Source organism: Plecotus auritus (genome assembly GCF_963455305.1).
Source record: "Plecotus auritus genome assembly, chromosome: 8".
NCBI classification, from domain to species: domain Eukaryota; kingdom Metazoa; phylum Chordata; class Mammalia; order Chiroptera; family Vespertilionidae; genus Plecotus; species Plecotus auritus.
The window spans coordinates 119,417,959-119,441,232 of NC_137782.1; the positions used below are offsets into that span (position 1 = coordinate 119,417,959).

At 48.8% G+C, this 23,274-nt stretch overlaps 1 protein-coding gene across 1 annotated transcript in view; it reads left to right on the forward strand.

Annotated features, from left to right (window-relative positions):
* CAPG (capping actin protein, gelsolin like) overlaps positions 1–23,274 on the forward strand; it is a 49,248-nt gene that overhangs the window by 8,278 nt on the left and 17,696 nt on the right. The gene's annotated exons all lie outside the window — the stretch shown is intronic.

Genomic DNA, 23,274 nt, shown 5'->3' on the forward strand with positions numbered 1-23,274 from the left:
TATCGGCCTAAGAACTGAAAGGTCCCAGGTTCGATTCTGGTCAAGGGCACATGCCCAGGTTGTGAGCTTGATCCCCAGTGGCGGACTTGCGGAAGGCAGCCAATCCATGATTCTCTCTCATCATAGAAACATCATGGATGTTTCTATCTCTCTTTCCCTCTTCCTTCCTCTCTGAAATCAATAAAAATATATTTTAAAAAAGAGAGAGAGAGAGAGAGAGAAAGCTCTCCCCTCCATGCCCAGGCCTGGAAAGTGAGGCCAGGGTTCTAAGGCTTCCTACAGCTCTCTGATCCATTTCCCTCCTCCTGGAAGAGACTCAAACTGCCCTGAGATCAGCTAGACCAAGCCCTTTCCCAATTCACAGAAGACATGACATTAGTGGGCAGATCCAATTAAAAACAGGAAACTGTCCTTGCAGACACTTTTTTTTAATGTTGTTTTTTTTAATTGATTTCAGAGAGAGGAAGGGAGAGGGAGAAAGGGACAGAAACAGCAAAGATGAGAAAGAATCATCCATCGGCTGCCTCGTGCATGGCCCCGACTGGGGAACGTGCAACCCTGGGCATGTGTCCTGACCGGGAATGGAACTGTGACCTCCTGGTTCATGGGTTGACCCTCCACTACTGAGCCATACAGGTCAGGCACAGACACTTTCCTTAAACCCTTTATTCCTGCTGTCATTTGCTGGTGATCAGTGATCAATGAAACGGAGGTTAGTGAAAAGCTCCGAGATACGCACTCCTATTTAATTTGACAGCTTCCTTTTCTGATGGATGTATTTGTTCCTTCAGTGGGTATTTACTGAACATCCACTATATGCCAGGCATTGTTCCAGGTGCTGAAGAAAACGAAACAGGCAGGCATTACATGTGTATTTCCTCAGCTTCATGATGCAAGGACTAGTTTTATTCCTGCTTTTCAGATGAGGAAATTCAGTGTATGCGTCAGCTCGGGCTGCCATCACAAAATACCACAGACTTGTAGGCTTAAAATATTTTCTGTTCTGGAGGCTAGAAGCCCAAGATCAAGGTGTCATCAGGGTTGGTTTCTGGCAAGAGCTCTTCCTGGCCGGCAGACAATTTCTTGCTGTGTCCTCACATGGCTTTTTCTCTGAGCATGCAAGAGGCATCTCTGGTGTCACATCCTCTTATAAGGACAACAGTCCTATTGAATCACGCCTCATCCCCATCACCTCGCTTAACCTTAAGTACGTTCCTAAAGGCCCTATCTCCAAATGCAGTCACATTGGGGGTTAGGGTGCCAATGTGTGAATTTTTAGGGGACACAATTCAGTCCACAGCCCTGAGAGGCTGAGAAGTTGAGTGTTGAACATGGGATTCAACCCAAAGTTTTCCCAGCCCAGAGCCTGTGTACAAACAACTGAGCCATCCTGTACCTCATCAAGGATTGGGTCCTGGCCCAACTTTCCTGTGATGGACTTACAGGCGTAGGAACTTGAGGGATCCCCGAATGAGCCCATGACTTCCAGGTGCTCTGTTACCTGCGTGAATTGTAGAACTTTGACTTCTGAGAAGTGTTGGGGTAAAAAGTAGGGCTGGAGCCTGGTGTTTAATTCTGTTTAAACCAAGGAAGGAGGAAACACAGACCATGATCATGAATGTAAGACATTTCTGGGGCACTGTAACTGTCCTGTCTTTATTATTTTTGGAAGGCCCTGGCTGTTGGCACAGAGGAGAAAGGAAGGCCATCTGCTTGCATCTTTGGAGGCCATGATGCTGAGGGCACCGGAGAGAGAGCACCAGGGTTGGCGCTGGCCACAGCCTTCAGAGAGGAAGACCAGGTGACTTCTGGGACCTGCAGGCAACAGGGCACTGAGATGGCTAACAGGGAGCCATTTGGTGCAGTGGGAAAAACTAAGGAAACAACAACAAAGAAACAGCCCAGGCCTGGAGTCATGGGGTCTCCTCCCTGACCTTCACTCCCCAGTGGCCTTTGTTCCACATTTGGACCATAAGGCAGGGGGCAACTGACCTCACCCAAGGAAACCTCCTATGGGACCAGAGTCAGCAAGTCGAAGTCAGCAGGAGGCTTTCCCAGTCCACACTGCCTTCACCTGGGCCACACCTCCCTCTGTTCAGGGCTTTGCAAAGGCAAATGCAGGGCCTGTGTGAGCAAAAGGGCCCCAGGCAGAGGATGGAATCCATGTCATCTCCATGGGGTCACTGGCCTGGACAGGTCAGGGAGAAGGGAGAGGACGGAGGCCTGCCTCACAGCATTGTGCCCTCAGGACTGCTTCTTGCTAATTGCACAGGCAGACCTGGGCATCCTTTCTCCACCTTTGGCACAGGATTGCTTTGCGCACAACCATAACTATTGCCTTGGGATGGATTTCTAGAAGGAGAATTTCTGGAAACACACTTTAAAGGTTTCCGTGCTGCACTGTCAGACAGCACGTGACCGCCTGATTTATGGTCCTTCAAAGCACATTTTTCAGGTCTCAGGTACTGATCTCTACAGAGCGCAGCCCACCATTTACAGGCCCAGGGTGGTCTAAGTGCCTTCTAAGGAAACAGCTATCTAGAGCAGTATTTCCCAATTGGCAGGATCACAAGAGTCACTGGGGGAGCTGTTAAAAGTCTTAGATGCCTGAGATCTTAAGAACTGGATGCTGCATGAGAGAATCAGGAATCTAGATAATTTCTAACAAGCATCCTAGATCCATCTTGTGATTGGTCAAGCTTGAGAAATGCTGTTCTGCAGGAGTCTGAGAGGACGCGTCTCCTGGGACCCTGAGAATCACATGCAGCCTTTAGCTTGCTGGGAACACAGGAAAGGAACGTGACACAGACCCTGCTCTCAAGAGACCGCTATGAGTGACGGAGAGGACAAACCCAAGGAGATGTTCATCTCTCTGGTCTCCCATATCCTCTTCTGTAAATGGAGATATTAATAAGGCGTTCCTCCTGGCAGGGGATGGGGGTGGGTCTGAGGGTCGAATGGGATGACAACTCGTGAAACACACAGTGTGTGCGCAGTAAACATTGAGGTGGTGGTGCCCTGGTCGAGGTCGTTGTCAGCAGACTGAGGAGGTGGTGCCCTCTAGCTGGGATGCCTGGTGTGAGCGCAGCAGGAAGCCCTGTGAGGAGGGGGTGGTTTCTGAGGATCTGAAGGAGGACAGGTAAGCAGGCTGTAGGCAGAGGACTCAGAGGTGGGAGAGTGCACAGGTAGAGCAGGAGCAGCTGAAATGGAGGTGGCTGGACTGACTCCTAAAGAACTGGAGGGGACACCTGCCATTCCTCCTGGTCGCTAAGCATTGCCTACATCTGGGGCATCTCCATCTTATGAATCTTGCTCCCTGTCATAGAAGCCAAATGAGGCCTTCCCAGACTCCCTTGCAGCTGGGCTATGGGCATTCTACCAGTCAGAAGCCCTCATGCAAGACTGAATCTGAACAGGCACTCAGAGGAATTCACCCTGGGAGAGGTGACAGCTATATTTTGCTTCCAGAGACCAAGGAGGCCGAGACCCAGTGGTACCACCCAGGGCCTGGGTCCGTGGTGTGGGCACACGGGGGTGTTTGTGCTCAGAGGAGCCTCCAGCTCGGCTGTAACCCTTGGGACATTGTTCCTGGCTGCTTCTCTGGCCCTTCTAGAGATGTTCTGAGCTACAGAATTATTATTATTATTATTATATATTTTATTGATTTTTTACAGAGAGGAAGGGGGAGGGAGAGTTAGAAACATCAATGGGAGAGAAACATCGATCAGCTGCCTCCTGCACACCCCCTACTGGGCATGTGCCCACAACCAAGGTACATGCCCTTGACTGGAATTGAACCTAGGACCCTTCAGTCCACAGGCTGACGCTCTATCCAAAGAGCCAAACCAGTCAGGGCTACAGAATTTTTTTTGTTTAAATCCTCACCCGAGGATATGTTTTTACTGATTTCTTTTCTTTTCTTTCTTCTTTTTTTTTTGAGAGAGAGAGAGAGACAGAGAAAGAAACATTGATCAGCTGCCTCCCGTATGCACCCCAACTGGAAGCTCTGGAAGAAGGATGTCCTTGGGGCAGGAGGGGCCCTGGCAGGGGGAAGTGAGGCCAAGGGCAGGGTCTGGGAATGTGAGGCCACCACAGTACAGCCAGCTTTCCCTTAGCTAGGGGAGCAGGGGGAAAGGATGCTGAGACTACGAGAATGGGTATAGAATCCCATTGTCCTAGAGCAGTGGTCGGCAAACTGCGGTTCACGAGCCACATGCGGCTCTTTGGCCCCTTGAATGTGGCTCTTCCACAAAATACCACATGTGGGCGCGCACGTACAGTGCGATTGAAACTTCGTGGCCCATGCGCAGAAGTCAGTTTTCGGCTCTCAAAAGAAATTTCAATCGTTGTACTGTTGATATTTGGCTCTGGTGACTAATGAGTTTGCCGACCACTGTCCAAGAGGAATGGGGAATCTGCAGGGGCCAGGGGAAGGGTGGGGTAGAAAGAGGGAAGGGAGAACTTTCTGAACAAGAGGTTAGGGCCAATTGGGTGGCATGGGACAGGCCTGAAAAAGGGAGACCTGGGAGTAAGAACGAGGTCCTGGGAGGGATGAAGGAGAAGGGGTCCCTCAGGATATTTTTACCTGAGCAGATGGTCAAGGTCCAGTTGAACTTTATCTGTAGTTGGGTTAGTTAATGCCAGGAACAACCCTTTCTTTAAAATTTGTTATTTATTTATCGATTTTAGAAAGAGAGAGAGGAAGGAAGGGAGAGAGCAAGAGTATGAGAGAGGGGATGGGAGAAAGAGAAACATCGTTTTTTAAAATATATATTTTTATTGATTTCAGAGAGCAGGGGAGAAGGAGAGAGATATAAATATCAATGAAGAGAGAGAATCACTGATCGGCTGCCTCCTGCACACCCCCTACTGGGGATCCAACCCCAAATCCAGGCATGTGCCCTGACTGGGTATCCAACTGTGATCTCCTGTTCATAGGTCAACGCTCAACCACTGAGCCACGATGGCCAGGCGATTTGTTTTTGTTTGTTTGTGTGTTTGTTTTGTTTTCAATATGTTTTTATTGGTTTTAGAGAAAGGGGAAGGGAGAGAGATGGGTGGGGAGAGAGAGAGAGAAACATTGATGGGCTGCTGCCTCTCCAACAAGGGATGGAACTCGAAACCTGGCACGTGCCCTGACAGACCAGGAGTCAAACTGGCCATCTCTCGGTGCACAGGACCACAGTCAACCAACTGAGCCACACCAGCCAGAGTGAAACATTGATTTGCTGTTCCACTCATGTATGCATTCACTGGTTGATTCTTGTGTGTGCCCTGACTGGGGATCAAACCCACAACCTTGGCATATTGGGATGACACGCTAACCAACTGAGCTACCTGGCCAGGGCTGTCAGGGACAATCTTGAAGCAAGGTGGTTGGCAATAGGGAGAGAAAGGGCCCTCCTGGGCTGATGGATGAAGGGGAATGTTGGGCTGGTTTAGCCAGAGCTGGCAGAGACCCTTCTTACTCTGGTGGCAGCCGCAATGGGCGTTGGAGGACTAGAGACCCAGACAAGCTTCCTAAGATGGGTCTCTGGCATGTTCCTCCCTGGTGCATGATCATTTTTTGCTGCAGCTTCAGAGTTTAGTAACAGATCCTCCCGCCATCTCCCCTGAAAGTGGACACACTTACCTGTTTTTCTGGAAGGCAGCACACTAGCTTTCAACAGAGTCCAAGGGTTAGGGTTAGGGTTGAAAGTTGAGGTTGGCTTTCTCTGGCCTCGAGGGTAAAGTGCAGAGGCTGGCACCACCTTGTTTCCCTCTGCCCCTGCCAGGTGGTGTGCCTGTCCCACACCCCCTGCCTTTCCCTGTTCTGGAACCTTTACTCACAGCAGACTGTGTCCTGTGACAGCTCTGCTGAAAATGCTTAGTCACTGCCCCTGATTCCCTGGAGACCAAATGTTTCTTGTTGCCTCTTCAGATCAGGCCCCTACCTTCTTCTCCCACCCCAGCTCCTCCATTTCCCTCCGCCCCATGGACTCACTCCTAGGCACCTTCTCTCTGTAGTTCCAACATGATTGGGGCTCCAGGTGGCCCATTCTGCGCCCTATTGACTTAAGGAAATTTCAGTTGGAAGAAATGTAGATCTTTAATCTTAATGTATAGCAAAACACAGTAAAAATAAAAAGGGACATATATATATATTTGCTTCAAAAAAGTTTGCCACCCACCCCAAATCCACTCTCGTTATCCCTGCACCTAGCAATGCCCTCTTCACAGGTGGCACAAGCATACTCTCCTTCCCCCAGAGCCCAGGCCTCTCCGTCTCAGCTCCTTACTATGCAGATCACATTGCTTCTTCAGTTGTTTTCTTAAAAATTGATTGGGGTGTGCCCTAACCGGTTTGGCTCAGTGGATAGAGCATCGGCCTGCGGACTGAAGGGTACCCGGTTCGATTCTGGTCAATGCCTGTACCTTGGTTGCGGGCACAACCCCAGTAGGGAGTGTGTAAGAGGCAGCTGATCGATGTTTCTCTCTCAACGATGTTTCTAACTCTCTATCCCTCTCCCTTCCTCTCTGTAAAAAATCAATTAAAAAAAAATTGATTGGGGTGGGGGAGGGAGGGAGGTAGGGAGAGAAAGAGAGAGAGAGAGAAACATTGATTGTTGTTCCACCTATTTGTGCATTGATTCTTATATGTGCCCTGACCAGAGATCAAACCCACAACATTGGCATATCGGGACAATGCTCTAACCAACTGCTGTAGAGGGCCCCCTGGGAAGGCACATGGGCATTTCTTTAATTATTGTCAGCTGAACCCAAGGCGACAGGCAAAGCAGAGTCTTGGATACACATTTACTGAAAAGGCAGATGTGTTATCAGCACTGACTCTTACCTTTGCCCAGGTGTCGGGTAGTGGGTTTTGATATGTAAATCCAGTCAAGCACCAGGAATGCTCGGGTCTACTCAAGAATGCAAATAATCTCCTTTGTCTTGACTTTTGGTGAAACTTCCTGGTATGTGGGGGTATAAAATAAACTCGCTGGATTGGCTCTGAGTCCCTGTCTCTCCCTCAGAAGAGGACGGTGGTCCCACACGGTCCCAGCTTTTTCCTTTTATCTCTGTGTCTCTTTCTTTCTTTTATTTCTCAATCCCCAGCCACCCCTACTCAGGAACTGGACCCGCTCTCTAGCCGCGCTGGACGCGGAAAGAGAGAAATACCTACAAACTGCAAGGCACTTCTTTAGTTGTTTTAAAACTTGATCCATTAGCCCACTGCCCAGATCTACCCTGGAGAGAGCCCAGGAGGTGTCCCAGTATTCAGGAAGCCTGAGTAAGCTGCAAGCACGTGTCACGTGGCTTCTTTCATCCCTTTCTAGTCTCAAGCAGGCTTCTTCTTTCAGGGGGCTGTGTGTCTGCCATTCTTCACTGGAACACTCTGGTCCCCTTTCTCCCTCTTCAGTCCACAGCTGAAGTGACCCTCAGCAGGGTCCCAGACCAGGGCAGTCTGCCCGCCCCCCCCCCCCCCAAACTCTCAGGGCTCCTATCACAATGAAATCTATAGATTCGCACTGAACTGTAAGCTCTAGATGGGTAGCAACTGTGTCTATTTGGTTTATGGCCAAATTCCAAAGGCCCAGCCCATCGTTTTGCACAGCAGGCTCTCAAAAAATATTTGTTATAGCTGCATATTCCAATCCGACTCAAAGCTCTCCTCTCTGCAAACATCCTTGGTTTCTCTCTTCTGAAAGACCCAGGATTTGCTCCTTTCTTGCCCATGGAACACCAGCCACCAGCCCTAGACTGAACAGAGTCCTGAGCCCCTATTCCTGTTACCTGCAAACAATCCCCTTCTCTACTAGTAATTGCAGGTGGATTACCAAGGACTCCTCTCTGGGGACCTGTGACGGATCTTATTGGCACTCTACTGGACCCTCTCCTCTATTTACCTTCCTGAGCAGACAAGGGAGGCATACATTCCTCCCTACCCTCCTTGGCACTCCACCCCCTTTTCATTCCCCCACCCCCAACTTCCTGGCCAGATGTAATATGGCCCTGCTTAGGCTTCCTTCTTCAGCTCAGAGCCTGGGAGCCAGGCATCTCCTAGTCCTTGTTCCTTTGTCTTAAGCGGGTGAGCAGAGAGACCAGAAAACCGGCCTGGCCCTCTACCTCCCCCTTAGGAAAGACCAGACACTGGCGTTCCGGATGTGTCTCCATCCCACATCCTTCCTCCGTGGGTGTGGAGGGCCCTCCCCACCTTTACCACCGGAAAAACTGAGACTAAAGCGGACATGGATGCTGGGCCGGAGCCATCTAATTGTGTACACAGGACAAGGCCCTCAGTCCCTTGGCCCCAGCCCCAGACCGCTGTGGGGCCCTGAGCAGTGGTTCCACGGGAAAGGGCGATCCCTGGTGGTGAGGAGAAGCATGGCAGCCTGTCCCTTTCCAGGGAGGACCGGCGGCACAGGTTTTCATTACCACCTGTTATGGATACAAAGGCCTTGCTTCCAATGGCAGAAATCTGTGACGTCCCATACAAACGCAAGATTTTAAAAGTATGTACAAACAATTCTAAGGCAAAAATTCAACCATAACTCCACTATACCTGGAAGCTGTTATGAAAACGCTCAATTTCTGTTTGTGATTTTAAAACGGCAGTTTTAACAAATGTGTTGAAAACATTCATGTGCTAAAGACATTCCTGCTACAATGGGAACCCTGCCATTGCATCAGGATGTGTAACCAGTGGAGTTCAGGCGTTTCCCTGTCCAGAATATGGGTGCTCCTGAGTGGCTCCCAAAGTCCTGAAGGGGAAAGAACCCAACTTTTGGTAAACCATCCCCTTAGCCACATTCCCGGTAATGACCTAATAATCCTGCCCTGTGCCTTTAACTGCACCCTGATGGCTGTATATATATGCACGAAGCAGCAATAGGCATTCAATGGCTTCTGGCCCACCCCGTGCAAGTAACACGGGCTCTTCCTGATTCGAGAGTGAGGTGCTAAGTCCTGGGACACAGAATCTCACTGTCAGCTCTTGGTGGAGGGAGAGATTAGGCTCTTACTAAAGAGCCCAGGAACTGGGGCAAGGGTGTCTCCAAGTTTCGGTGGTATCTATCTTTTGTCTAAGCAGAGAGGCTATGGAACAAAAGGCTGGTTGTCTTAACAGAAATACTTGGAAAATCAAGCCTTTGAGAACCTCCCAGGCAAAAACGGGCATGCTTAGAGACCACCTGACCATGTAGGCGACCTCCGCTCCTGCAACAAGGGGAATCTGAGCAACCCACTCGGCATAGCCTCTCCGGGGTTGTTTCTAATTGTTGCAAGATTAAATGGAGTATTTCTAGAAATTAGCTGGTCACGACCTAACTACAGAATACATCTCATCGACGTTAGCGGGTCTTGGCTACTATACCTTCATAAACTAGGCCCCTTCCTATCAACCTTGGCGGTCAGGGACACAGCAGCATATGACCAAATGAGAACGCGCAAAAACGGAAAATGGGGTTGGAGACACATAGTCCAACATGTTGCTGGCCACTGTGGTGTCACTGCTCCCGATACCGGTGTAACCTGAATCCTCACTTGGGAGCCAGAAATCAGCTGAGAAGAGGCCTCTGGAGAGAGACGGTGAATGAAGTGGGGCGTCAGCACAGCCCACCCACCGAGCAGGCTGGACCCGGAGTTCTGACTGGCACTGAAGGGTTTGGGTAAGTCCCTTCTGTCGCGCCACGGAGGATCGCTGGGTAGCCTGGGGAGTTTGGACAAGAGTTCTGGCGCTGGCCCTGAGGAGTGAGCGGAGCGCTGAGAGCGCACACTGAAGGAGAGGGCCTGGTTATAACTTCCTGGCACCCGCCCCCCTCCCCCTCCCCCTCCCCCTCCCCCTCCCCCTCCCCCTCCCCCAGCCTTAGGGGCATGGCCAGGTAAAGCTGATGCCTGGGCGCCAGGCGCTGAGCGGTCAGACACGGCGGCCCAACATCCGGACCTACATCCCCGGACACGGAGGACTAAGCCTCCCTGGGCTTCTCCAGGAGACCTGGGGGCCACCCAGGGGTGCAAACAGACTTGGTCCTTCCTCGGGTCTGGGCTGCTCTTCCTTCCAGGGAAGGGAGTTTGCTGGGGACGATGGAGACGAGGTCAAGGAGGCGTCCTCTCCATCTCCCGGGCGACGGGTCCACGCCCCCACGCCCCCACGCCATCCCCTTCCCCTGATGGGAGGGTGGGCGAGGCTCCGGTTCGCGGAGGAGGGCTGGGCTCGGGCTGCTACCCCACGCGGAGCAGTGTGTGCAGGGGCGGGGAGCGGGCCTGCGCGGAGAGCAGGCCCCCTTCTCCACAGCAGGGGAGCCCCACTCGGCGACGGGGATCCCACCGCGCAGAACGCTGTCTTCAGGTTGCGAATGTGCCGCTCACTCCTGAGGCCCCGCCCGCAGCCCACGCCTGATGGGAAGTGTAGTTCGGGGGGCGGGGGCGGTGCGGTCCGTGCGTGTGTCCGTGTGTGTCCTGATCGCGCCCGCCATGGTCCCCTGCGCCTGGGCCCACCCAAGCCGAGCCCAGAGCGGTGCCATCCTTAGCCCTCGTTTTCCTGCGTGCCTGGACCTGGACAGAAGGTCTGGCGCGGGTTCCCAACTCCAGCCGGGCTCTCTTTGGCCCTTCCCGGAGGGCCTGCGCTGTCTCCAGGTGAATGCGGGACCAGCCTCCAGGTGGGCGAACTGAGGCACCAATGGAGGCGGAGCCAGCCCCGGTGGAAAAGCTGGAGAAAAAGGCCCAAGTGAGGCCGTGGCCTGGGAGGCCCAGCGCCAGCCTGGCGGGCGAGGCTGCACTAGCAGAGAGAGAGGGTCCAGAGCCCTTCCAGTTCTTAAGAGTCTGTGATCAATGCCGCCTTAAAATGAAGAACAGACCTGCCCTCGACTGGCTGGCACATGGGAGCTCATTACCTTACAGGGTTGACAGATAAAATTATTTACTAAATTTGGCAACTCTTCAGAGGAAGTTCGGGGTGGGAGGAAGTATAGTGTGAAAACCAAGAAATGGGGCGACCCTAGCTCGCAGGTTCACTTTGAGGGTCAAATGGGGTTTGTGTGTAGGGTGGGGTATTTTTGTAAACTGTCACCGCCAGCATCTGAACCTGAAGCACTGGAGAAAGGGCTGGAGTCTTTAGGAGCCCACTTTAAAGGGGAAGGCACGCTTACTATCATTAGGAGAAGCTGGGTAATAGAGACATGGGACCTCCCTATACTATTTTTTAATAGATTTTCTTTTTAAAAAAATATATTTTTATTGATGTCAGAGAGGAAGGGAGAGGGAGATAGAAACATCAATGATGAGCTCTAGCCGGTTTGGTTCAGTGGATAGAGTGTCGGCCTGTGGACTGAAAGGACCAGGGTTCCATTCCAGCCAAGGGCACTTGCCTGGGGCATGCAGGAGGCAGCTGATCAATGGTTGAGCCTGAAACACAGGCATGTACTAGTACAAAGACCAGGAATTCTCCTGGTTCATAGGTTGAAGCTCAACCACTGAACCACACCAGCCGGGCCCTATACTATTTTTTTAACTGGGGTGAAAATGGGTCAAGGATGGCCTTGGCACTCAAATGTTATAAAGCCCCTTTGTTTTTTGTTTGTTGACAGCTTTATCAAGTTTACCATTCAATGTTTTTTAGTATAGTTACAGTGCAACCTTGACCACAATCTAATTTTAGAACATCTTCATCACCCCAAAAAGAAACCTGTATCTATATTAGCAGTCACCCCCTAACATCCCTCCAGCCCTAGGCGATCTTTCTATTTCTGTTCCTAATCTTTCTATTTCTATAGACTTACTAGTATCTATTCTGGACATTTCATATAAGTCAAATCATAAAATATATGGTCTTTTGTGACTAGAGTTTTATTTAGCATGATGTTTAAAAATTTGTCCAGGTTGTAGCATGTATCAGTATTCTGTATTATTTTTGCAATTTCTTGTGAGTATATTTTGAAATTAAAAAATGTCCTTACATGTGAAATGACTCAGCATTCAATGCTGAGAGCAGGGTGGGCCTTGGGAGAGGAGGAGGGAGCAGGGCCTGGCAGGGAGGAGGGGGCCCATCTCAGCTCAGCTCCACCTCAGGAGGCTGTGGGCAGTGAGGGTTGTGTGGGGAGGGGGAGGCATAGGGTCCTACCACCTGGCTTTCAACCCATTCTCTGCCACTTACTAAGTGGGTCCTGTCTATAAAATGAAGAAAACAAGACCATCTACTTTAGAGGGTAAATGGGAGGGTTAAGTGAGAAAATTCTATAAAGGACAGTGCCTGGCATATAGTGCCATCATTCAATAGTTTAGCTCTTATCATGACCTTACAGTAGTGATGAGGATCCACTTTGACCCTGGCCTTGAAGAGTAAATTTGCCCTCTGTGTTCTCCCTGGGGACCAGTCCCTCCTGCCTTAATCATTCAGCATCCCCCCTGCCCTCACATTGCTCCTCCTGGTCCATTCATTCCTACTGTACTGGACAGTCCCCCTTTTTAAGGTCACCAGAATTCCAGAATGTCATGTCCAGGGTTCCTCTGAGCATCCAGGAGTGAATAAAAACAACAGCTCTGGCCAACTGCTCAGTGGTTAGAGCATTGGCCCACAGACTGAGGAGTCAAGGGCATTACCTCCGTTGCAAGTTCTCCAGCTCCGCCCTGGTAGGGGCTGATGTGGGAGGCAACCAATCAATGTGTCTCTCTCATATTGATGTTCTCTCTCTCTCTCTCTCTCTCTCTCTCTCTCTCTCTCTCTCTCTCTCTCTCCTTCATCCCTTCCACTCTCTCTATAAATTAATGGAAAAAATATCCTCTGGTGAGGATTTAAAACAACAACAGTAACAACAACAAAACAGCTCAGCTGGAGTGGCTCAGTTGGTTAAGCCACATCCCACACACCAAAAGGTTGCCGGTTTGATTCCGGGTCAGCACATACCTGGGTTTTGGGTTCGATCCCCAGTTGGGGAGCATACAGAAGGCAACTGATTGATGTTTCTCTTTCTCTCTCTCTCTCTCTCTCCCTCTCTCTCTCTCTCTCTCTCTCTCTCTCTCTCTCTCTCTCTCTCCCCCCATGCCCTTGGGTGAGGATTAAAAAACAGCCCTGACTAGTTGCTCAGTGGTTAAAGCATCAGCCCTCAGACCAAAAGGTCTCAGGTTTGATTCCTGCACCTCGGTTGCAGGTTCCCCAGCCCTGGTCGGCCATGTGCAGAAGGCAACCAATCAATCTGTCTCTCTGATGTCTATGTTTCTCTCTCTCTCCCCCCCCCCCCTTCCCTCCCTTTCACTCTCTCTCTAAAAAAAAAAAAATTAAGGGAGCCTAGCCGGTGTGGTTCAGTGGTTGAGCATTGACCTATGAACTAAGAGGTCACAGTTCAATTCCTGGTCAGGGCACGTGCCTGGGTTGTGGGCTCGATCCCCAGTGTAGGGCATGCAGGAGGCAGCCGATCAATGATTCTTTCTCATCGTTGATATTTCTATCTCTCCCTTGCCCTTCCTCTCTGAAATCAAATATATATATATTTTTTAATATATTTTTTAAATCAATGAAAAAAACATCCTCGGGTAAGGATTACAAAACAAACAACAAACAAAAATGTTTCAAATCTTGAGCTTTATGCAGAAAAAATGGCCGTCCAGATCCCTGGCCATTCCTCAAAACTGGTTGAAATGATCTAGAAAGATTCATTGCAGATCAGATTTAAAGACTAGCAGTATTTCGAGTCCGTGCCATCAAAGGAATGTTCTGGGGTATTGTGACAGATCCCCGTCAGCCATGCAGGCTGAGAAAATGCAGCAGCTCAGCCTGAACTGTGCTTCTCGGCTGGAGTCAGAGCAGCCAGAAGGGACCCTTCTTGTCTAGCGCCTGCATTTTACTGGGGAACTGAGGCTCACAGAGGGCTGTGTGGCAGGGAGGGAAATCACTTAGGGAGAATCCTTTGCAATTTCAGAAAATTCTTAGCCCTGGAAATCAGTTCATAGCCTGGGTCCATGGACACAGAAGCGGAAAGCTGTCCGTTTTGGGCGCCCTCAGACGTTGACCAGAGTCCAAGCAGCCAAGCCCGGAAGTCAGTGTCTGATGCCTTCCTGTCCTGGTTTATTTCAGCCAGATGTTTATCCTAGGAGTTTATTAATAATAACGGTCACTCTTTCCTTTTGTGACCGTTGCTGAAGCACCAGTGGCCAAAATGAAGTTCAATCCCTTTGTGACTTCTGACCGGAGCAAGAACCATAAAGGGCCTTTCCGTGCACCTTCCCACATTTGCAGGAAGGTTATGTCTTCTCCTCTTTCCAAAGAGCTGAGACAGAAAGAAGTACAATGTTCGATCCATGCCCATCCGAAAGCATGATGAGGTTCAGTTGCGCAAGGACACTACACAGGGCAGCAAATTGGCAAGTAGTCCCAGTTTACAGGAAGAAATAAGCCATCTACACCAAACGAGTGCAGCTAATGGCACAGCTGTTCATGGGGGCACTCACCCCAGCAAGGTGGTTACCACTAGACTAAAGCTGGATAAAGACCACAAAAAGACCCTTGAACATAAAGCCAATCTCGCCGAGTAGGGAAGGAAAAGGGCAAATACAAGGAAGAAATAATTGAGACGTAACAGGAAAAAAGTTATATACAGCTTTCACTAAAAACTGTTAAAATATAATAATAATAATAATAATGGTCACAGCACCTTGCGCATGTCCAGGCCCTTTTTCAGTTCCCCAAGATAGGAGGGCTGCGGTATTGTCCTTGCTTCACAGGCAAGGAACCTATTTACGCGACTTCCTCCAGGCGACAGAGGCTGGAGTAGAACTAGAATGTGGAGATTTTGCTCTCTAACCTGAAAACATTAATAAAAAAATTTTTGGAGCGTCTGTTACCTGCTGAGTGCTCTGCTGGGTCACAAGGATAAGCCGACATGGTCCCCGTGCTGGAGGAAGAGCCACCTTCTGTGGGTGGTGGTGGAAGAGTTTTCTATCTTGACAGGGATATCTTGGGTGACATGGGTGTTTGCATACATCAAAATTCGTTCAACTGTACACTGCTGGGGTTCTTGTCCCAGCATTACAAAGGGTTCAGCAATCTGGAGAAAGGGCTGATGCGTAGATTCAATAAGGAGTCCAAGGACGAAAGATAGTTTTGAAAGGAATTGGTGGTCAGAGGAGCTTCAGCTAAAGGAGCTAAAGACGACCTCCTTGACTCAGGACCCTACTTTTATTAACACAATTTGTCCTAAGGCAAGGTGGAGACATACACTTCAAAGGTTTACAGAAGCATTGTCAGTTTGGGGAATAGCCTACAACTGTTCAGGCGTTTGGCCAACAAGAGGCAATAACATGCAGATTAAGATGCTCTGAGCTGTTATCCTATTCAGGTTTGGGGGAGATGCTTTTTAGCTGTCCCAGATGATTCAGCCCTGCTGACATGCTGGAATTGGCTTCCAGCAGTACACTGATGATTTGTGCATTTCACTGTAAATTTTACCTTAAAAAGTGTAGAAAATAGAAATGCTCTGGAAGGACTGTGCCTAGCAAGGCCTTAATAGCTGTCTGGAAGCAGGCTGATGAGGTAGGTTGCCCACGTACAATTCCACCTTTGTTAGTGGGGTGTGGCTGAAAAGTTTTCTCCTGGAGGCTGTAGACCCGGGTGGTCCAGTGGCCTTGATGCCCATAGCATGTGGGTAGCACTGAGGAGGGAGTCAAGGATCACCACATGTTTCAGAGGAGGGATTTATGAGTGGAATCTGCCGGAGAACAGTTGGTTAGAGGAGGGAGGATCAGTGGAGTGAGGTTGCCCAGCATCACCCAGATGGAAAGGGGTAGAACCAAGCTTTGAATTGATTCCCTTAGCCCAGGTCCCATCAGTGGGCCTTGGAGAAACTCGTGCTGGTTAGAAATTTTGAAGCTGTTTCCCAAGAAAGAAAACGTCCTATTACCACTGTGCCAGGGAGCCAGGGCCATGCCCTGATCCCATGCCTGTTGTCGCCTGACCTCTTGTGGGGTTTGCCTGCAGCTCCTGGCTCTTTCCGTGTACTAGTAGAAGCCAAGGTGGAAGAGCAGATCACTTGCTGTCTGACTCACTTCCAGAATGCCCGGCCTCCTGTGCAGACACTGTCTGGCCTGTTTTCTTCTGGATGAAGAGGAGGAGGGTGAGGTGTTGCAGGTCTAGCACCAGCTTTGACGCTAGACCAGCCAGGGTTAGAATCCTGGTTCTACTACTGAACTGTCAGTGTGACCCTGCTCCAGTGACCTATGTGGATGAAAAAGGGAACACACACTGTGCCTGACCAGCTCAGGGGAAGCCGGCATTGCAGGCCTTACAAACTCGGACTGAAAGTAACCACATAAGATGGTCTCAACATAAATATTCCCAACTAAAAGCACATCCAACGCCTATAGCTTCCTTGACAAAGGTCAATCTTTACCTTACGTGAGCCTATCTTGTATCTTTTTGCATCGAAGATAACATTCCTTTGAAATGTCAGAGTAATCTCCAGGCCTCTCGGGGCACACCACTGCACCAGAGCTGGAGACCACAGCACCCCTCATTGTTATCTTGTTTGCCATGTGCTGTCAATGTTAACGACCCTGCGCCCACCCATGTAAAAGAGGAGTGCTCTCTGTTTTACTCTTTATCCAATCTCACAGATTCCCCCACTTTGTTTTCTCCCACCTCCCTAATCTACCACCAATAAATTTCATGTAACCACCCCCTTACATCTTCTTTGATTCTAATGTATAAAATAAGTATAAAACTGCCATTTTCTGGATCATTTTCTCAATTTGTTGTGAGTTTGCTTCCCGGCAATTGTTGTCAGTTTGGCTCAAGTAAAATCATAAAAATTCTTTACAGGTCTGGACATTTAAAAAAATTATTTTTCAATTACAGTTGATATTCAATATTATTTTATATTAATTTCAGGTGTACAGTATAGTGGTTAGACTATCAAATAATTTATGAAGTGATCCCCCCAGTATTTCCAGTACCCACCTGCCACCATACATAGTTATTACAATATTATTGACTATATTCCCTATGCTGTACTTTACATTCCATGATTATTTGTAACTACCAATTTGTACTTCTTAATCCCTTCACCTTTTTCTTTTCTTTTTTTTTAAAAAATATTTTCATTGATTGATTTCAGAGAAGGAGGGAGAGGAGAGACAGAAACATCAATAATGAGAGAGAATTATTGATCAGCTGCCTCCTGCATGCCCCACACTGGGGATTGAGCCCACCATCCGGGCATGTGCCCTGACTGGGAATCAAACTGTGACCTTCTGGTTCATAGGTCGATGCTCAACCACTGAGCCAGGCCAGCTGGGCCACTTCACCTTTTTCATCTAGTCCCCCAGCCCCCCCTCCCCTGTGGCAACAATCAGTTTGTTCTCTGTATCTATGAGTCTGTTCTATTTTGTTTGTTCATTTATTTTGTTCTTTAGATTTTGCATTTAAGTAAAATCATATGGTACTTGTCTTTCTCTGGCTGACTTATTTCACTTGGCATAATACTCTCTAGGTCCATCCATGCAGTCGCAAATGGTAAGGTTTTCTTCTTTTTAATGGCTGAATCATATTCATATATATTACTTTTTTATCCAATCGTCTATTAATGGGCACTTGGGTTGATTCCATATGTTGGCTATTATAAATAATGTTTTAATTAATATAGGGGTGCATATCTCTTCAAATTATTGTTTTGGATTTCTTTGGATATATGCCCAGAAGTGGAATTGCTGGGTCATAAGGTGGTTCCATTTTTTATTTTTTGAGGAACCTTCATTCTGTTTTCCACAATGTCTGCACCGATTTGCATTCTCACCGACAGTGCACAGTGCACAAGGGTTCTCTTTTCTCCACATCCTTGCCAACACTTGCTGTTTGTTGATTTATTGTTGATAGCCATTCTGACAGGTGTGAGGCGATATCTCATTGTAGTTTCAATTTTCACTTCTCTGATAATTAGTGAGAATGAGTACCTTTTCACGTCTCTTGACCATCTGTATGGGTTTTGGACTTTTTTTTGGTGTTTTTTAATATATTTTATTGATCTTTTACAGAGAGGAAGGGAGAGGGATAGAAAGTCAGAAACATCGATGAGAGAGAAACACCGATCAGCTGCCTCCTGCACATCCCCTACTGGGGATGTGCCCGCAACCAAGGTACATGCCCTTGACCGGAATCGAACCTGGGATCTTTCAGTCCGCAGGCCGATGCTCTATCCACTGAGCCACACAGGTCAGGGCATTGGACGTTTTTTTATATAATCTTTGCTCTTCCACCCAGTATAAGCAGCTGGCTTATGGGGAGGGGTAGAACAGATTTTTATATATGACCTGCTGCTCTCCCATACTACTAGCATTATTGGAATAAATGCTCATATATGATTCAATCCTCTCTCTGCTTAATCAGGCATCCGAACCCCTTGTTTGTCCAGTTACAAAGTGGCTATTAAAAAATGGCCTTCTAGCCGAAACCGGTTTGGCTCAGTGGATAGAGCGTCGGCCTGCGGACTGAAAGGTCCCGGGTTCGATTCCGGTCAAGGGCATGTACCTTGGTTGCGGGCACATCCCCAGTAGGAGGTGTGCAGGAGGCAGCTGATCGATGTTTCTCTCTCATCGATGTTTCTAGCTCTCTATCCCTCTCCCTTCCTCTCTGTGAAATATCAATAAAATATATTAAAAAAAAAATGGCCTTCTATAATGGCTGCTGAAGCACAGGGAATTTACTTATGAAACTCCTGGCTTCTGGAAACTTTTAGATGGTAATTGTCATTTATACCATTGTGTTTTTACAGCTTTTGGCCTGATTAAACCATAACATTACAGTTCCCAATTGCACAACTAGCAGGAATCAGACTAATAATGAACAACACTTGAGGGCTTCCAATGAGAAATAGGTGGGTCACATTAAAATAATAATAATAATAACAACAACAACACCAGTAAATGAGAACCCATCTCATGTTTCAGTTGTGAAAACTGAAGATGTGTATGGTGTGCCCTCAAACTGCAAATAAACTGTCCTAGATGCAAAATACAGAAAAGTGAGACAGCAAAACTTGGATCCTGATACTTGTAGGTTAGAAATTACCCAGAGTGTTTTTATTATTTTTTTATAAGAGAACATTTATTTATAAAATCACAGGGGTAAAGAAAGGGCCCTTGGAGCTTGGGAGTGAGGAGGGTAGTGGTATTGTGCCTGGGGTGGGGAGGAGAGGGGGGAGAGGGAGGAAAGGAGGAAGGGAAAGGAGCAGGAGTGCTCCTTGGAGGGAGAGTGCTCGCCAGAGTGTTTTCTTAATGAAGGCCTATAAGACCTGACTGCCTCCCATTTACATGCCTTTTCCTTTGGAGAAAAATTCAGCCTTGACTTTCATCCAAGGTTATGATCTTGCCCTATCCCAAATGGTCCACCACTGCAGCAACACAAATGACACTGAAACTTCCTAGGGACTGTGGGACCACATGATCCAACCAGGAGGTTGGTCATTAGTGTACCCTTCAGAATGATTTATGACAAAAAGGGGGAAGTATGGACGAAAAGGGGGACACATACTGAAGGACAAGCTCAGGGGAGGCCCGCATGGCAGGCCTTACACATTCAGAGACCAAAAGTAATCACATAGGATGGTCTAAACCTAAAAATTTCTAACTAAAAGCAAGTCATGGCAGGTAATCACGCCCAGGCCTATAGCTTCCTGGACAAAGGTCAATCTTTACCTTAAATGAGCCTGCCTTTTGTTTTTTGCATCGAAGATAACATTCCTTTGAAATGTCAGAGTCATCTCCAGACCTCTCAGGGCACACTCACTGCAACAAAGCTGGAGACCACAGCACCTCTCATTGTTATCTTATCCCCCAAATACCATCTTTATGTGCTATAAATGCTAACTATCCTATACCTGTTATAGGCAGTTAGACAGACACGAGCAGAGCAAGGACAACGGGCCAGGTACTAAAACTCACCAGGCCAGAAAGCCCAGGATGCCTAGCAAGGGGCAAAACTGGGAAAACAAGAACTTCACCCCCAGGGTGACTTTTCCTCTCCTAGCAAATGGCTGGTCATGCAGTTTGGACCCCCTGACCTTTTCCTCCCTACAGATAACATCTAGGCCTCAGTTGTATTTCAGCTCCAGGCCCCAAAAAAGCAGAAAAAACAGACAAATGACAAGGTGGCAGCCTCAGGACCAGCTGCAGTGACTAATGAACCCCTCCCATGGTGCTGACCAATCAATGGAGACCATGACCCTGAAAAAGCACACCTGGAAAGCTGATGAATATTCTATTGAGATCCTCCCCTGAGATTTCCACCTGCAAGAGAGATAAATGTGCTCAGGATGAAGGACCCAGGGCAGGCTCTTCCCCAGGGGAGCATGCCCACAACGTTCCCTTTCCCCATCTCCCTTTTAAGGGACTTGCAACCAGGGGAGCAGTGGGGCTACCACTGAGCCACACCGGCCAGGGCTGCACTTTGTCTCCTCATTGAACTCTTCTCTTCAGGAAGACAAGAACCGAGGTCTCCTTGTCTCACAGGTAGCATACCCATCCATGTAAGAGAAGTATTTGTCTGCTTCACCCTTTGTCCTATCTCAGAGATTTCCCCACTTTGCTTTCTCCCACCTCCCTAATCTACCACCAATAAATGTCATGTAACATGTCTAGTTAGGATGGTAGGGTAATACAATCCTTAATGGGCATTTGTAAGCTTCCGCCATAGGAGAACAAAGAGCAGGAAAAACTCACTGGCCACCGGGAGTCAGACCACACAAGGAATGGACACTGTCCTGAAGGCACCTGACTCACACCTGCTTTCCATCCGCATTACGAGCGCACCATCTCAGCCCCAATCCACTGAGGACAGTTTCCTGCCAGTGACTGCACATAGGGATGGAACTCCAGCTCCTGTGCTGCCATCACCGACCCAGTGTCCCCGTGGCCTGGTGCTGTGCAGGCCTTCCCTGTGGGTATCCCATCCCGCACCCCCTTTCCCTAAATAAGTTCAAATTTCTTTAACTACCGTCAGAGATGGCTATTTAGCCTACCCCTGTGCACCACCCAGCATGTTCACCTTCCACTTCTTTAAATATATACATATATATATATATATATATATATATATATATATATTGATTTCAGAGAGGAAGGGACAGGGTGAGAGAGAGAGAAAGAGGAACATCAATGATGAGACAGATTATGTTTTCACCCAATTCTGTCTCAACATTTGAGCAATCTTTCCCTACTTATTTGAATGCCTCTATCATAATAAATTTCCATATTCATATAAAAAAATGATGAGAATCATTGCTTGGCTGCCTCCTGCACATCCCCTACAAGCCCGCAACCTAGGCATGTACCCTTGACCAGAATTGGACCTGGGACCCTTCAGTCAGCGGCTGACGCTCCCCCCCCCCCCCCCCCCCCAGCCAAACCTGCTAGGGCCACCTTTCTCTACTTAAACTCTCACCATGTCTCTCGGCCTGGCTCTTTTCAGCATGGACCTAACTCCCCTTACATCTCCTTTGATTCTAGTGGATAAACTAAGCTGTGAAACTGCCATTTTCTAAGTTTATTGAGATTTTGCTTCCTGGCAATTGTCATCAGTTTGGCTCAGATAAACTTATAAAAAGTCTCTACAAGTTTGGATATTCCTTACAGCAACACCTACCTGCTTAAGCCTCCCTGAATCTTCATGTATTAAGCACAATAATGATGGTGGGTGTGAGGACCAACCAAGATCTTTTTTAAAGCATAGTGGGACTGATAAAGCTTGATTGAAGTCAAAGATCCATCCGTTGATTGACTAGGTTGTGACCTCAGCAGCCCTCTGAAGACAGTTACCCTAGCCTGGTTGTCTCAGCTTTCCCAGTACCCGCCGCAACCCGTCGTGTGTTTCCCTTCCCAGGAGGGACGCTTGGGGGGACAGGGCACACACAGGCGGCCTGTTTTCAGCAGCGTCCCCAGCAGGCTTAGCCACCCGCCCTCCCTCCAACTCACTCCAAGCAGCATCTGCTGGCTCACGTGGGGGAGGGGAGGGGCAGGCGCTGGCGGGCAAATAGCACTTTGGGGGCTGACCGCCAGGGTGCCTGCCAGGGCTCCCCCTTTAAGGGTAGGAGGGCTTTGGCTGCTCCAGGGCCATCCCCTCGGGGCGCCCCGCTCCCCCCCTCTCCTTTTTGGGGCGCCCCCGCATGACTAATCATGTCTCCTGGCTTCCGGTCAGGAGGGGCGGGAGAGGGTGGGTCCGTGCTAAAGAAAGCTTTTACTACGTTTGGGACAAGCTGAGCATTCCTGCTGGGGGAGACCAGACAGGGAGGGAAAATGTGAGTCTAGTGTAAACAAGTTTTAGAATCTTGTTACCAGGTAATGTCCTTAGTGTGTGCAGCCTTGTGCTGTAGGCAGGTAGACATGAGCAGAGCAAGGACGCTGGGCCAGGTACAGGTCACCTGGATGGAAAGCCCAGCAAGGGACCATCAATTATAGGGTGGGACCTCACCCCCAGAGTGACTTTTGCTCCCCTAGCACAGTGGTCTGCAAACTCACTAGTCAACAGAGCCAAATATCAACAGTACAATGATTGAAATTTCTTTTCAGAGCCAAATTTTTTCAACTTAAACTTCTTCTAACGCCACTTCTTCAAAATAGACTCGCCCAGGCCGTGGTATTTTGTGGAAGAGCCACACTCAAGGGGCCAAAGAGCCACATGTGGCTCACGAGCTGCGGTTTGCCGACCACTGCCCTAGCAAATTGCTGGCCATACAGTTTGGACCCCCTGACCTTTCCTCCGCAGAGATAACATCTGGGCCTCACTGTATTTCAGCTCTAGGCCCAGATTAGCAAGAAAACCAGCCACGGGTGGAATAATCACCCTCTGCCCTGGTGCCGGCTAATCAATCAATGGAGACCACAACCCCGAAAGGACACACCTGGAAAACGGCTGACTATGCTGTTAGGATCATTCTCCGGGACTCCCTAAAATCTCCGCCCTTAATTCCCTTAGGATGGAGGACCCAGTGTGCTCTCCCTCCTGGGAGCATGCCAAGCCCATTTCTTCTAGGAATTACTTTTTCTACCTCTGTAATTTACCCAGTAAATGCTCTCTTACAGTTTTGGGTCTTGCTCTGAATTCTTCCCTAGCCAGAACCTGAACCCAGGTTTGGTCTGACCCCCACCAGTCAGATATCCTGTGCCATTCCCGCCGCAGCCTACAACAGTTAGGCTCGGAGACTCCCAGGCTGAGTGACACGCTCCTTTGTTAATTTGCAAACCTTTTTCCTCCTGTGGTCAGGGGGCCACCTTTAGCCAGACGAGGCTTCAGTGTGGAGAACAGTGATTCCCACC